This window comes from Pezoporus flaviventris, unplaced genomic scaffold (genome assembly GCF_033815535.1).
Source record: "Pezoporus flaviventris isolate CSIRO_AGI_PZ_B2104156 unplaced genomic scaffold, CSIRO_AGI_Pfla_v1 ptg000086l, whole genome shotgun sequence".
NCBI classification, from domain to species: Eukaryota; Metazoa; Chordata; class Aves; order Psittaciformes; family Psittacidae; genus Pezoporus; species Pezoporus flaviventris.
In genome coordinates this window covers 16,899-31,529 of record NW_026892634.1, presented here as the reverse complement: position 1 = coordinate 31,529, position 14,631 = coordinate 16,899, and the positions used below count along the sequence as shown (strand labels likewise).

At 42.3% G+C, this 14,631-nt stretch overlaps 1 long non-coding RNA gene across 1 annotated transcript; it reads right to left on the bottom strand.

Moving 5' to 3' along the window:
* Nucleotides 1-204: 204 nt before the first annotated feature.
* LOC133280713 (uncharacterized) lies at nt 205-11,594 on the bottom strand. The gene is made up of 3 exons (XR_009747272.1): nt 11,458-11,594; nt 8,760-8,936; nt 205-691 (listed from the first exon to the last, which is right to left on the bottom strand). It is a non-coding gene; the product is annotated as an uncharacterized LOC133280713 (long non-coding RNA).
* Between the last annotated feature and the right edge of the window lie 3,037 nt (nt 11,595-14,631).

Below are 14,631 nucleotides of genomic sequence, written 5' to 3'. Positions count from 1 at the left end.
GAAGGTAGAGCAATGTGACAGCCAGTGTCAGATATGAGTAGCTTTGAATTTACAAACATGCTAAATGAATAAGACAATTTGTCTGTTTGAAGTTTGACACTTGAGAGTGTGAGGGCCTAAAGCCTTAATAATGTATTAGATTTATGGCAATTATATTTTCAGGTGAAAAAAAAAAAGAAAAAGAAAAAAAAAAGGGAAAAAAAACAAAAAGAGGAAAGCTAAAGCCCACAGAAGTCTCCTGAGATCCCAATGGAAGCAACGTGCTATACCATCTTGCCGAGTTTATTTGTAGGCCTGAATGCTTGGCGTTCATTTTGCCTGTCCACCACAACATGTGTTTTAAACAAGGTAGAGAATGTAGGTTTTGTTCCCTTTTTATGGCTAAAAAGGACCCCTTGCATCATCAAAGAATGGACATTCGTTCAGTTCAGACCAGTCAAAAGCATAACCTAAGGAGATTTTTTCCTTGCTGGAAGAGGATGCTGAAGAAGAGTTCCCTTCTCCCACGGGTACTTTTACTCATCTCTGTCAGTAGCAACCTTCCTTTCACTTCTGCATTGCTTCAGGAGGTCTGTAACTGCTTATGATTTCAAATCCTCTTCATTAACAGCAGAGTGAAGAGGCAACTGGGAAAGATGTGTAGAGAAGCAGTAGCTAAGAACACAGCTTTCTGAAGCACCTTGCTGCTAGCCTGAGGAGAAATTATAGAGCTAAGTACAACATTTTCTGCAATAGTTGTTTTCTCTGGGATAATGGAAGCATGAAATGAGAGAACGTCAGCTTGTGGAATTAGCAGCTTTGCAGTATTAGCATCTTGCAGCCATATAAAGACAGCAGTCTCTGGAGTTGCTTCAGTTGTTTCTCTACAGATAGCACCATTGGCAATGACTCAAGAATACAAAATGAATTACAGCAGAACCACTGATACAAAAGGGAATAAAGAAAATCAACTGGGATGTTTTTTAATGAATTATTTACCCTGTTACAGGTAGTTTTCAAAAGTTATTTTTACAATTAGTTTATATTTGTACACTGTTGTTTGCAAATCTGGTCTTGCTAGTGTGCACCAGTGACTCTGTAAGGTACTTCTCCATTTTTATGCCCTCACAGGAGTTTACAATTACTGGAGCCCCAGATTCTTTGTAGAGAATACAAGTACAGCAATCAGACAGTCCTTGAATGGCCAGGGTCAGACAGTCTAATTTTTTAACAATATGGGAGTGAAAACATTCTGTGCCTGGCTGTTCAATTTACATCTTTTGCTGTGCATCAGTGAATTCAGATGGCCTAAGCTAATTTTAGGGCACTTCTACATTTTGAGATCCCTGCGTCACAATAGGTTCTTCTGACTCTTAAACAAGTATATATGAATGCAGTTTTCTTTTCTGTATTGCCAAATGAGGATCCAGCAGTTATCTTTGTGAAACAAGTAAACCAGGAAATAAATAAATACCGTATGTGCAGGTGAGATTGTATAATGTCCCGGGTACAGGTAAGCCTGAATTCTAAAACAGAAGTCACTTTCAAACTTTGATGACAAAGTTACATACATAATCCACACTTAGGCATTATAATAGGGTACACAGCATGTCAGGGCTGCTTAGAAGAGACAGAAAGCCTAACACACTCTGAACAAGTTTTGTCCATGGGTTGCTACAGTCTGCTGCATGATGTGCTTACTCTAAATATGAAATAGTTCAGAAAGACAGCAAGTAGCATGGTGCAATAGCAGCAGTGCAGTAGAACAAAGCACACAGTGCAGAGGACTCAGTGTCTACACATTTTGGAGGTTTTGGAAGACAAATGCATGTGTGAACTAATTGGAAATTTGTGAATTCTCAGTACTTTAAAGGAAAAATTATTATAAGCAAAAGAGACAATTTGGAAAAGAAAATGCTGGAAAATATGCATATGGCCAATTTCTTATTTTCCCCTTGGATTATAGTTCTTCATGAACTAAGCACCAGCAAAGGCACTTTTTCAGTATCAAATGGGGTTGAAACAGACCATCTTGATAAAAACCTGGGTCTTTGCATGGGTAGCCTGGAACTGTCAAGAGTAGTACCAAGGCCACCCAGCTGGTCATTTAACCATCCTCACTTTCTCCTTCATGATTGTTTCTTAATTTTACTTGCTCCATCTTGTTCCTTATCTTGACTGTGAGCTCCTCAAGGCAGGATCTATTTCTAAATATGTGAGAACTTTCCTGGTTTGGTTTTAAATATGACATAGTGGGGCTTTCGGGTACGGGCCTAAGGCAAACAGGAAACAACAGCAAAACTAACAGTAATCATATTTAATAAACCTGAGTTTCCATTGCATTTTCAGCCTGTTTTCCTGCTCCCTGTTTTCAAAGCAGTTGACCACCTTGGGAACTGAATGAAACATAGCTGTTCCCTGCTTCCGTACATTCTGTTCATGGTTCTTGTAAAAACCGTATATGCAGTAGTCATATATATGGATGTACTCCAAATGGACAGAAAAGCCACAGAAATTGGTATCTAATTCAGGCACATACACATCACTAGTTGTAAAATTTGAACTGAAATTTGACAGTTTCGAGATTTTCTAACATTAATATGGGACAAATAGGCTGTGTCTTCACTGTGGGGTAAGCGTGCTTTGTGGCACCAACATGCTGAATATAGGACCTGCTGAAGCACTCTACAAGTACTCAGTGGGCTGCTAATCCCAGTTAGCTCTGTATAACAAGCAAGGTATAGCCAGGAACAAGAAGCAGGTATAGTGGCTGTATTCCAGGTCTATCCTGGCATACATGTGCACTCCTAGATTGAGACACTGGAAAGAAAGTCATGACCCATTTAATATACAGTGAAATACATGTAATTGATGGTGGCAAGTAAACATGAAATTCTTATCAAAGCTGAGGCACTTTCTGAAAAAGCATATTGCCTGTTGGGTTATAAATTTGAGTGTGTGAAGGACTGTTTGATACAGAGGGAGTTTTGGGAAGGGACAGAGAGAGAGAGGCACGGAAGAAAGGATGGATTTTTTAGCTTTGAGAACAGGGTGATGGTTTTGGTTTGTGTATGTGTTCTTTTTAAGTTTCATTTGAGAGAAGTAGTGGTAGGAAATTTGTAAAGGAGGACCAGAGCAATTGTTCTGTTCCCACAGATTGCCTGGGCATAATGAATGGAACATGAGCCCCATGTTTCTAATTTGATACTTTGAAAGTCACTCTCTTTTTGCCCAAGGCAGACATCTATCCTCCTGTTAAAGTTCCTCTGAAATTAAGTTTAATCCAGCTTCCACTGAAGTCTGTGGGAATTTTTAAATTGATTTCACTGGGAATAGAAAAAGGCCTCTAGGATACAACCTTGCATTACTTTTTGGTTTTGGGGTTGTTTTTGGGGTGTTGGTGGGGTTTTTCTTGTTTGGTTGGTTTTGTTTTTTTTTTGGTGGGGGGAGGGGGTTGTTTTTTTTTTGACGGATTATGTCATCATAAGTACCTCTTCATTCTTGAGGAAGTACTTGAGAAATGCCACATTCTTGAGGAATTGGATGGGAGATAGGTAAAGAGTTTCACTTTCCAGGAAATCTCTCATCTTTTTCCAAATCTAGAATGGCTTGGAGAAAAAAACTGGAAGGCCAGTCTGTCCTATGGCTAAAATGAGTTAGTACATTTTTTGTTCAAACCCCCATTGACATATGCTACACATTGAATCCAGCCTGCCACTACAAATATCTTATAAAGTATCCTACAATACCAATATACAAATGTTTGTAGGAGGCTACCGAAAGTTTTTTATTCCTGAGTGGTGGGAATTTGCTGGTGCAATATTACAGGAAAAGCTCTGACAGCTATGTGGAACAGGTTAGAGATACATTGGTTGCCAGCAGCATATCTTCACTGTTGTTCACACTTGTTCTCAACATCACTGATGTTGCACTAGCTTTGTCAATGCACAGGTTAAAAAATACCTTTAAAGAATAGCTGGAGCAGATTTAAATGCTTTTTAAACATGATCCCACATTGCAGTGGTAAATTGTGATAGCTATTTTTCGGCAAGATTTTGGGTTAAGCCCAGATCTTGCTGTCAATGCTTGAAGTGCCTTAGGGACAGGGTCTCAAAATAGAATTACTATATATAACCAGATGGTGACAAAACTGTAAACATTTGGGGGAGTTGTGAAGCAGAATGTTGTTCCCAGTCCTCCTCACACTGAAGCAATTCACTTGGTTTTGGTGTACTATAGACCTTCTTCTACCAAATAAAACTACCAAAATAAAGTCCGCAACAACAGCCTGTGTGGTACACTTACATTACTCCCCGTTTTGAATTCCTTAGGACAATGCAGTGTGTTAACAACCATGTCATCTCAGCTGGCTTTGGTTTTGTCACAGGGTAGGCTGCACATGGCCTCAGTGAAACAAGTGGTGATTAACCTGCTTCCAAATTTGTATTTGGACCAACAGGACTAAAAATACAGAAACCAAAAGGGAAGCAATCACGTGGTGGACACAAAGCAGCAAAGTACATACTGACTTTATAAAATTATACATCCTTATAGCCTCCAGGGCACAGTCCTATTTAGGTATCTTTGCCATGTACAGCTTGGCTGTAGGTTGTTTGAGGAAAAGACCATTTACAGTTTCAGTGAAGTATTTAGCATAGAAATCCTTGGAATGTTTTCTTAAATATATAAATGGGCAGGACATTTCATATAGTTGTTCCCTGCTGCTATCCTCCACATTTTCACTACAACTTTTTTTACTTTTAATGTATGCACACTGTGATCAGTCTCTTTGTCAGGGATTTTTGAAGTGGAAAAAAATTCATCAACATCTTGAGTGGACAATTTTTTGGATATTAGAAAGTAACAATTATATTATTTAGCAACGGGTAGGTAGCCTGCCAAAATCCTGTACTTGTTAGCATACTTGTTTTGCTTATGCATAGTATCTACACTAGTGTGCTTTGTTTACAGAATGAACTGTTCTGGAATGAATAGTTAAAATCTACTCAGGTGCAGTAAAAGCCCTATTGCTTTTTAATAAGAGATGTGCTGAAGTTGTTGTAAATTTCAATAGGAGTTCAATATCTGGAGCACCTCCAAGATCTGGCTCCTAATTTGGAACCTGAATTACATTTAGTATTCATTTAAAACCCATCTCATTTTTAAGTGTGTCTACTCAGTTTTATTATGCAGTGCCTGTTTTTTCTTTGCAATTACTCAGAATTGATGAAACTCTACTAAAATTGCAGTGCAGGAGTATGCCAATTGGCAGCAGCTGAATGCTTCCATTTACAGGGGAAATCAGGTGTGCATTCCTGCAATTTCTCACAGAAAGCTACTTGTATAAATTAATGCGGTTTTTTTATTACTTTCACCTCAAATATTTTCTTTAAGCAGTTCCATAACATGATGGAGGTAAGACTTAGGTACAAGTTTTGAATTCTGAATGGCCCAAGATTTCTCTAAATGTTGCCAAGGGAAGATGTTTCTCTGCAGTGCAATTTCCTCCTGCTGTGCTGCTGTGACGGGCCCACAAAAGAGGAGGTTCCGGAAACATGAAATACAACACAGACAATAAAACTTAGTTAAAAGTACTTTAAGTGCCATTCAAAGTGTTGATTGTCATAATGAAGACCATCTAAGGTCTTGTCTTACTGGATGGAAGCCTGATACAAATGCCACTGCAGTGAGAAGGAACCTTTAGCCATCTCATGGTCATTACACCACTACCAACCTACTGCACTGCTCCTGCTGCTGGCTGACAGGTAAAACCCTGAAAGTATGGCAGCTACTTCAACTGAGGGCTAATACCTCTAAAACCCACTTCTGACACTTCTCAGAAAGACATACTTGATAATATTTGTTTGTAACTTACCAATTAATTCATAGAGGTGAACTATTTAATTGTTTTTTGGCAGTAAAACTTCTAAGGTCTTATATCCTCTTACTGTAGAAATACATATTCCTTACTTTTGCCTGTGGATACAGTAAGATTGTATTTAATTCAGGTTAGACATCCTAATGCTCTGATATGTTAGACAGCAGTGTTGCTAAGGAGAGCCCAACATTTAGATCTGAGGAAAGCTTACCATGTTTTGCATAGTTTCATGAGGAAAGGAAATAAATTAAGATTGGACTAGTAAAGGGAAAGAAAATGGTTGATTAAATGTTGTTTTCTCAATTTCATACCACAGGGGAGAAAAGTCAGTCACTCAAGACAGAGAGGAAATATAGATGCAGAGAATATTTGGATTTACTGTGCAATTAGCTGGCAAAACTTATTGCCACCATATATTGCTAAAGACACAAAGCTGCTAAAAAAAGGACTGTGGCTGCCTGTGGCAGATAGGATTTTCATCATGTCAACTGAGCAATTGAACAGTCCCATTTTCAAGGCAAATCTCCCACATACATAAACGTGAAAAACTGAGATTTCTCAGTTTTGTGCTAGTTTCTTTTTTGTCTGAGTAAGGGTTTTCTTAGCTTAGTTCAGGTTGTGCATGGTGTGTATATTTGTGTGTTTGTCATAAAAAGGTAAAGTCCCAGCTTTTTAAGTCTTTACAAGGTTCATTACGAGAGGTATCCCAAGAGATAAGAGAAATCCTACTAGATGGAAAACTACAGTATGTTATTTCCCTTCATTAAATTGTGAAGAAAACACACAGTACAGAATTTGTGAACATCTCCACTTCAAGAAAAACTTTTTACAAGACACTAGGGAAGCCAATCGATAGAAACCCTAAGATACTAGAATTTATGGGTTCTAGCATTCATGGAACTTTATGCTGTTCTGTCCCGTTAAGTGAATCTTACTCATATTTTGATCTATACACACATTTTTGTCCTTTTCTTTTATATTTTTGGTACAGATTGGGATTTCACTTCCTTTTTGCAAATCTGAGACTAGCATTCAGAATAGATCTTGTCATCCATTTACATTTCAGGAAAACATTCTCCTACCAAATACTATGGGTAACATCCACATGACTTGTACCCCATTGTCAATCACAGTATCACAGTATCACAGTATGCTAGAGATTGGAAGGGACCTCGAAAGATCATCTAGTCCAATCCCCCTGCCGGAGCAGGAACACCTAGATAATGTTACACAGGAATGTGTCCAGGCGGGTTTTGAATGTCTCCAGGGAAGGAGACTCCACAACCTCCCTGGGCAGCCTGTTCCAGTGTTCCGTCACCCTCACTGAGAAGAAGTTTCTTCTCAAGTTTAAGTGGAACCTCTTGTGTTCCAGTTTGTACCCATTACCCCTTGTCCTATCATTGTTCGCCACTGAGTAGAGCCTGGCTCCATCCTCGTGACACTCCCTCTTTATATATTTATAGACACTTATAAGGTCACCCCTCAGTCTCCTCTTCTCCAAACTATAGAGACCCAGCTCCCTCAGTCTTTCCTCATAAGGGAGATGCTCCACTCCCTTAATCATCTTTGTTGCCCTGCGCTGGACAATTCAATATTCACTACATGAGTAAGCATGCTCAACTGAGGAATAAAAAGGCAGGTGTTTGGGCTCAGCCATGTGCAGACACCCCCGCTCTGTTTTGGGCAACTCTGTCTGGCAGTGCAGCTGGACATGCAAAATTGCACCTTCCCCCAGAATGAATCAGTGAGGCTGATGGCCTGGTGATAAAAAAATCCCCCCAGCTGTGTAACTGCACATACACATTTTCTGTGGTGTGGATAGCATTTGAGTTTTTGATGCACCTTGATATATATCGTGCCTCTGGCTTGACCTGAGAGCTTTCTGAAATTCTCACAACCCTGCCAGCAGTTAGTGGGATTCCTGGTCTAGGAAAAGTTCAGCACATGTTTCCTAGCACATCACCTAGTTCTGTTGTGAGCCCCACCTCTTCTGACTCCTACTATGGACATGAAATAAATACCCGTACTTAATGATAATACCTTCTGAAATCCCAATTGCAAGTTCAAAGAGCATATGCTTCAGGGCATACAGTCACTGTCCACACAATGAGAGTGGTTGTTTTTTTCTCATGAATACAAATATCCTGTTCAAAACAAATGCCATCAATCTTTGGTGGCCTTGGACTGAAAGCAATTCCAAATTAATCTAGCAGGTTGGCAAGAGAACAAAAATGCCAACAATATATGAGTTAATGCAACTTACTGCCAGTTATATAAACAAGGAAGGCATCATAATGGAGTCACTGATGGCACAGCCAAAAACTGCCTGAAGCAGGCTTTTAGTACTACCTATCCATCAGCTAAGTAAGATTCTGTTCACTTGCTTAAAATTAAATAACAAAATAAAACTGGCTACCATAAACACTGTACAGTGTTGGGAGGGGAAAAAAAAAAAAAGAAGTCCATGGAAAAAATACACTGAAATTTATAAGGTGGAACTGAATATGAAAGTTCATGGTAAAAAGGAAAAAGACCCAGACACACAAAGCACTGTGTTAGGAAGCTGAGCATACAAGGTAAAAAACTGGCCTCACTGAAGATAGTGGCATGTGTTCCATTAAGTCACTGAAGTTCTACGGTCAGCATTGAATTGGGGTACATCCCTGTGTTTAAGAACTAGTGAACATTTCATGGAGAGGACAGAATTTACCCCAGAACTGCAAAATGCCCTTAATACTGGATACATCATCTTACTGTATTTATCAGAAGTCAGAAATGGAATTATTCTGACTTTCAGGAATTCTAGATTCCTTTTCAGCTTCCTTTGAGGGGAGGGAGAAGAGAGAGAAATGGGTTTGAACAGCTTAAAGTAAGAAAAAGCAATGGGGATTTATATTGTTACCAGATGAAGAGTTGCCGTCTTGTCACCATTACATAGTTAAATTGAGCTGGTTCTGCAGCAGGGACTCGCAGGTTAGCAGCAGTGAGAATCTGAGTCCATCAGGTTTGCAGTTCAAAACAGGGCTGTTGCAGTTTCATTCAAAAACCAGTGAGTGTAAATGTTCAATGGAAGTAGCAACTAACAAAAAGAAAAAAAGGAAAGAAAGAAAAAGAAGAAGAAAATTGTCTTAAAGAATAAAAACAAAGGAGCAGTGTTGGCTTTCAAAATGCTGGTTGGATGCTAGGAATTATGACCCTAAATGGTACAGAGACTTAGTAAGTCACTTAGGTGCAGCTCCTGTTGACTTCAGAGGACTTTTTCACAGATGAATAAAAGCTTCCTAGGAAAATATTTGAACCTAGCCAGCAGTGTTAATAAGTCTGTAAAACCTCTGTGCCATTAGCAAGGCACCTAGCTATACTAACAGCAATGGCAAGAAAAACTAACACATCACAGATGATTCCGGGGGTTTCCGTCCATTCTTAGACCACTCTACCCAGTTTCATAGTAGCATGTTACAAAGCTTGTAAAATACAAAGCCTGCTTTTTACAGTGTCTCATGGAATGCCCTTGATCACTGGTAAAACCAATAAAACTGTATTTTCATAAATAGGAAAACAGAGTTAATCCATACAGCTTCTGAAATAATAATGAACTTTGAAAGTGTAGAATTATTTATTATTTGTATCACAATGGCAAGTAGAGAAGCTAAACAAATTGGGACTTGCTTAATACCAGGCAATGTGTAAACATAGCACAACAACAGAAATATGCAACCTAAATAGACCAGACAGCCAGAGGGTGAGAGAGGAGGAAGAGATGCATGTTGAATAATTATGACTTTCAAAAGCCATGTATGTGCGCAGAATGAAAACTAGGGGAAGCTACAGAAAATATGTTAGAAACCTAATTACCAGACCTGGTTCCTCCAAATGTAAAAACCATTATTATATTGTGGGGGTTACATTTCTGTCAGAAAAAAACAATGAATGAAGTTATCATACAGAGATTTCATTGCAGGCTCATAATGAAGCAATTATATCACTGCAGCTATTTAGCAAAGTTCCTTTCAGACAGAAACAGTACTATTACCTGAGAAAATCTCAGGATTTTCACTTGGTGAGCTTTTGTTCAAGAATCTTCTTTTTACTATGTAGAAAAGCTCTGAGCTACTTTGCCAAGTTCAGGTCTTTACATGTTGAGTGAGAAGTGACTGAGTCAAGAGTACACACGTTCTTTTCCATTCTCTCCACACTTTCTTGATGAGTGGTAAATCTGCCTCACGCTATTTGGTGAAAGAGCACTTCAGCTTGTGTTTCAGGTCTCTGGATCTAATTCATGGTACTACATATGGTATGTATGAAGTCATAAGGGAGCAGGCATGGTGCATCTACTTCCACATGGGACAGGTGGCAGTCCAAAACACATGCAAATTCAGAGTTTGCTGGGACTTCTAGGTGAAACTTCTGCCTCTCCTGGAAAAAGCAAGTCTTTTTTCTTACCTGACCTGTTCACAGGGAAGAACCATTTAGAGAAAACACTGGGAGGTGGGTATCCCCAGTAGCTTCCTCTTTTAGCAGAAAAGAAAACAACAAACTAGCCTTTCTTCTCCACTGCCACCACCCTCTCTCACTGGGTTATGACTGGACTCACCTTCAGTGTTGGTCATGAACAGACCCTTGCAACCCACTGAATGAGCAGAGTGTAAAATGTTGCATCCTGTTAGCTGAGCCACATTAACAGACCATAATCCTGGTTCCTCACTTGTGGCAACTGCAAAACAAAGCACATTTGCCTAGGCCGCCACCATGCAGGTGCAGAGTTGCCACATGTAAGGAACGCAGGTATGGTTGGCTAAGGCACTTTGGTGAACAGGTACCTTAACCATTTGCAATGGCTGGTCCAAACCTTCACTGGCTTGTATCTGGCTACACTAGAAATAGAGGAAACCCTTGGTGTTTATGACTGTTATACCCACACACTGCTATTTAGTCACGACAAACATGTTCATTTAATTATTAACTTTTAAAAGGGAACAATACGTTATGAAATTTGGAATTGTAAAGTAATATTTCTCTTTTAAAAAGCAATTTTATTTTTTTTTTTCCCACAGACACCATCAAAGCCAGTAATGCTGAGTTTCTATTTGTTGTGTTTGGTACACTAGCTAGCAAGCAGTCTGGCCCACAGAGTGAGAAGAACGTCATTTATCATCAAAGGTTCATAGAAATATTGAGATATTTCTGCCTGACCATTTTTTTCATGCTTCAGCATGAAGCCCTGGGGACAGCAGGAGAGGAGAAAGTTTTAGAAAGATAAAATTCTTGCCTAACTTTGGATATGGAAGAAGTAATTAGTAAAAGTAGTTAGTAATAAGGCCAAGACTGTGTCACTGGGGAAAGAAATCAAGAGAATGGTCACTATTTAGTCAGAAGGAGACACTTGGAAAGCTGTAAAGACAATGTGACTGCGCTTTTGAGGAACTAGCTGTAGAAAGCAGAGCACAAATTGTTGGTCAGAGCACACTTGTCCAACTGAGTTCAATCTACTGAAGGCTTAATTGAGTTTATTTGCAAGCATGGCTGGCTCTGTACACAGTTTGTTCTCACACACAAAGTGATTAGTACATTGTTGGTAACTATGGTAGCTGAATACGTACCATTGCTGCCAGAAACAGCCTGGCACATGACTGTCCTCTGACAAGTATTTGGCACACACTTTCACAGGGTTGATGAATCTCCTGACTCTGCTGCTGGACACGGTTTGGAGAGGCTGGCTTCTGAAAGGCTTATGCTAATGGCCAACACAATGTGCCTCTGGGCACTCTAGCATCTGTTTGAGACACGTGGCAGGGCAGATGCCTGAAACTCTGAAGATGTACCAGAACCATCTAACAGAGATGACTATGGATGCATGACTTGATGTATCTTTGTTCCTTGAGGGGAATTGCTATGGGAAACAGTTCAAACTTTGTGTTACCACAGGGTCTGATGAAAATGCCACAAATCCTTAGAATACAGTGGTACTCCTAATGTGGACAGTCCTCTGCGGGAATCACTAATGTGTTAGCATCTTTGGCCTAAGATTCCTGCAATGTTCCTGTGATTCACCTGCTCCCAAGTGAAATTTGGCCAATAAAAGGCAGAAGTTCTTACTTACACTGCATGTCTAAAACACACAATACTGAAGCAACATATTAGATGGTGTTCACTTCCTGGTCTGCATACTTCCCAAACTGGGATAATATTTCTGCAGAAGTTTTATGTGTAAATATGCTACTTGAATAATTTCCATTTATCTACACATTTTTTTCCTCCACAACAGAATTTCTTTTCTGCTCAACAGAATTTCTGATAGCGTATCTTCCTCAACATTATTTTGATCCTTCTCCCAAGAATTCTTCAGGAATGGAGTTCTGAGACACAGAGCTTGAAACAGAAAATTAACTTCTTGTTAGCTGGATTGGCTCTGCACCCAAACTCTGGATTAGGATTCTGGTTTTACCACATATTATATGTATGACCTGAGGCAAGCTATACTGCTTCTTTATACTGCAATTTCTGAAAGTGGGAATGATAATACTTTCTCTACATCATAGGATTCTTGAGAAGTAAAGTCCATTGACAATAATGAAAAGCTTAGGCAAAATGGAAGCAACCATTGCAGCTGCTCTTTGCACTCATCAGATAAGAGTGTTTGTCATCTAAACTTGGGCTGGAACTTGTTTTCAGTGCCGCTGCCCATGCAAGGGGAGATCAGTGGCTGGGAATGTTTGATGCAGCCAGCACTTGCACTCTGTCCTTCTGGAGGTCAATTAGACGTAACCACATCTGGTACCTCATTGGCACAAATACAGACCTCTGGGAAAAATGTCCGAAACTGTTAAAAAAAAATACATATATATAGTCTGGAAAAACAATAAAAAACAATCATGTCAGTTGATGCAGGTCTTATTAATGACAAGAAACCTGTATGGCTAGTAATAAATGTCAGGAATTCCCACAGACTAAAAACAAATCAAAGTTTTTGAATGATTTTTTTTTTTTTTTTTTTTACATGCTCGAGATCCTTTTCAGACTGTTTTATAACTGTGGATTTAGGTATAGACCAGGAAATTTTCCACTCTACAACTGATCTACAGCCTCTTTCCCTCGCATTGTGGTCCAAATTCAGTACAGTGGCAACTTGTCAGCACTGCCACGTTTTCCATTTTAACTCATGCTGCTGAATACTGGATGATGTCCAAAACTAGGACAAGCAGTGCACAGGTGAGATGGAACCTGTCTCTTGGTGAAGATCTGCAGCTCAACAGCACCAGGTGTCCACGGACATAACTGCCAGCCGTATTTTGCCACCCAGTGAGGAATACCTGATCTTGCATGTTCCTTGTGTCTCGTATTTCAGTCATGCATGCCACCTCCAATATTTACCAGCACGCAGAGGAGGGTGGTTGCTGCTGTCAACAGCCTTGGGCAGAAGCCAGAGCCCCTTCCAACGACAACCACACCAGCTTTCGTGACCCGCTTTCCACACCTCCTCAAAGCCTCTGCAACGCCAGCACCGCATCTCGAACAGCCGCATGACGAACGGTCAGCCATTTGCACTAACTGCCCCCGCGTGTGCTATCTCCTCACGGCGAGAAGGCACGAAGAACATCTGAGGACGTGAGATAACCCCTCTGGCGTCGGAGGACGCTGGAGCGCTGGCTTCGCCAGGCTCCGGACAGGGAGACCCCATACCGGGGTCCACACCCGCGTTCGCCAAGGCCCGCTGTTCTGCCGGGGACCGTACCAGAGCCGGCGGCGGCTCCGCGGCCCGCCCGCTCGCTCAGGGAGCCCGGGTGGGGCGGGGCGAGCAGGGGGCTCTGCGGTGCTGGCGCTGGTTTGAAAGCGCGGCGGCGGCGGAGCGGGCGGTACAGCGATAGGGCTGACGGGCAGCGGCAGCCGTCCTCGCCGCCGCGCGGCCTCCTTTGTCCCTTCCCCTCCCCAGCGCGCCTAGCCTAGCCCAGCCCAGCCGGCAGCACGGAGCGGAACGGGCCGGGCTGGGGATTCCCCCTCCGCGCCGCCGAGGTCGCCATCTTCACCCCGACCTCGCCTCAGACCGTGCCGGCCGGGCTCCTGGGAGCCGTCTGGGAGCGCAGGAGAGGGCTGCGCCGCGAACGCCCGCTGCATGTGACCGTCGGGCGGTAGCGGCCTCCTCTGCGGATCTCGTCTGCGTCCTCCTCCGCCCTCAGCGCGGCGGAGAAGGGGCGCGGAGCGCCCGACAGAGGGGGACGGAGGTGCCGGGGCGCGGCGGGCAGACAAAGGAGCGGGCGCCGCCGTGGGCAATGGTGAGTGGCAGGGGCGCGAGGCTCCTTGCTCTTGCCGCCCATCTTCCCCGGGGCGCCCGCGGGGCAGGTACCTGCCGGTGAGACGGGCTGCGCTGCTGCCACTCCCTTGATCGGGGAGGGGGATGCAAAGACTTGGGGGTGGCGGGAGCTGCCGTCCCTCATCCACCGCCTGAGACCACCGGTGTTTCCCGCCCTGGCTTCCGCGCAGTGGCGAGCGAGGGCCGAGCGAGGTGACCGGGGCTGGGCTGGGCCGGGCCGGGCGGGGCATTGTGGGGGGAGCCTCTGGCTGCACCGCCGCAGGAGTGGGCAGCGAGCAGGAGGGCCGGACAGTGCCGCGGGCGCGGCGAGTGATGCTCAGCGGTAATCGCTCCTGACACCCGCACAAAAGGGAGCAAGCAACAGATTCTCCGGTGGGTGATATGAAGAAACGATGAAGAGAGTGTTCATTATTATTTTTGTTATTACTATTATTGTTACTATTCCTCCCTGCATTGGGGGGCAGGT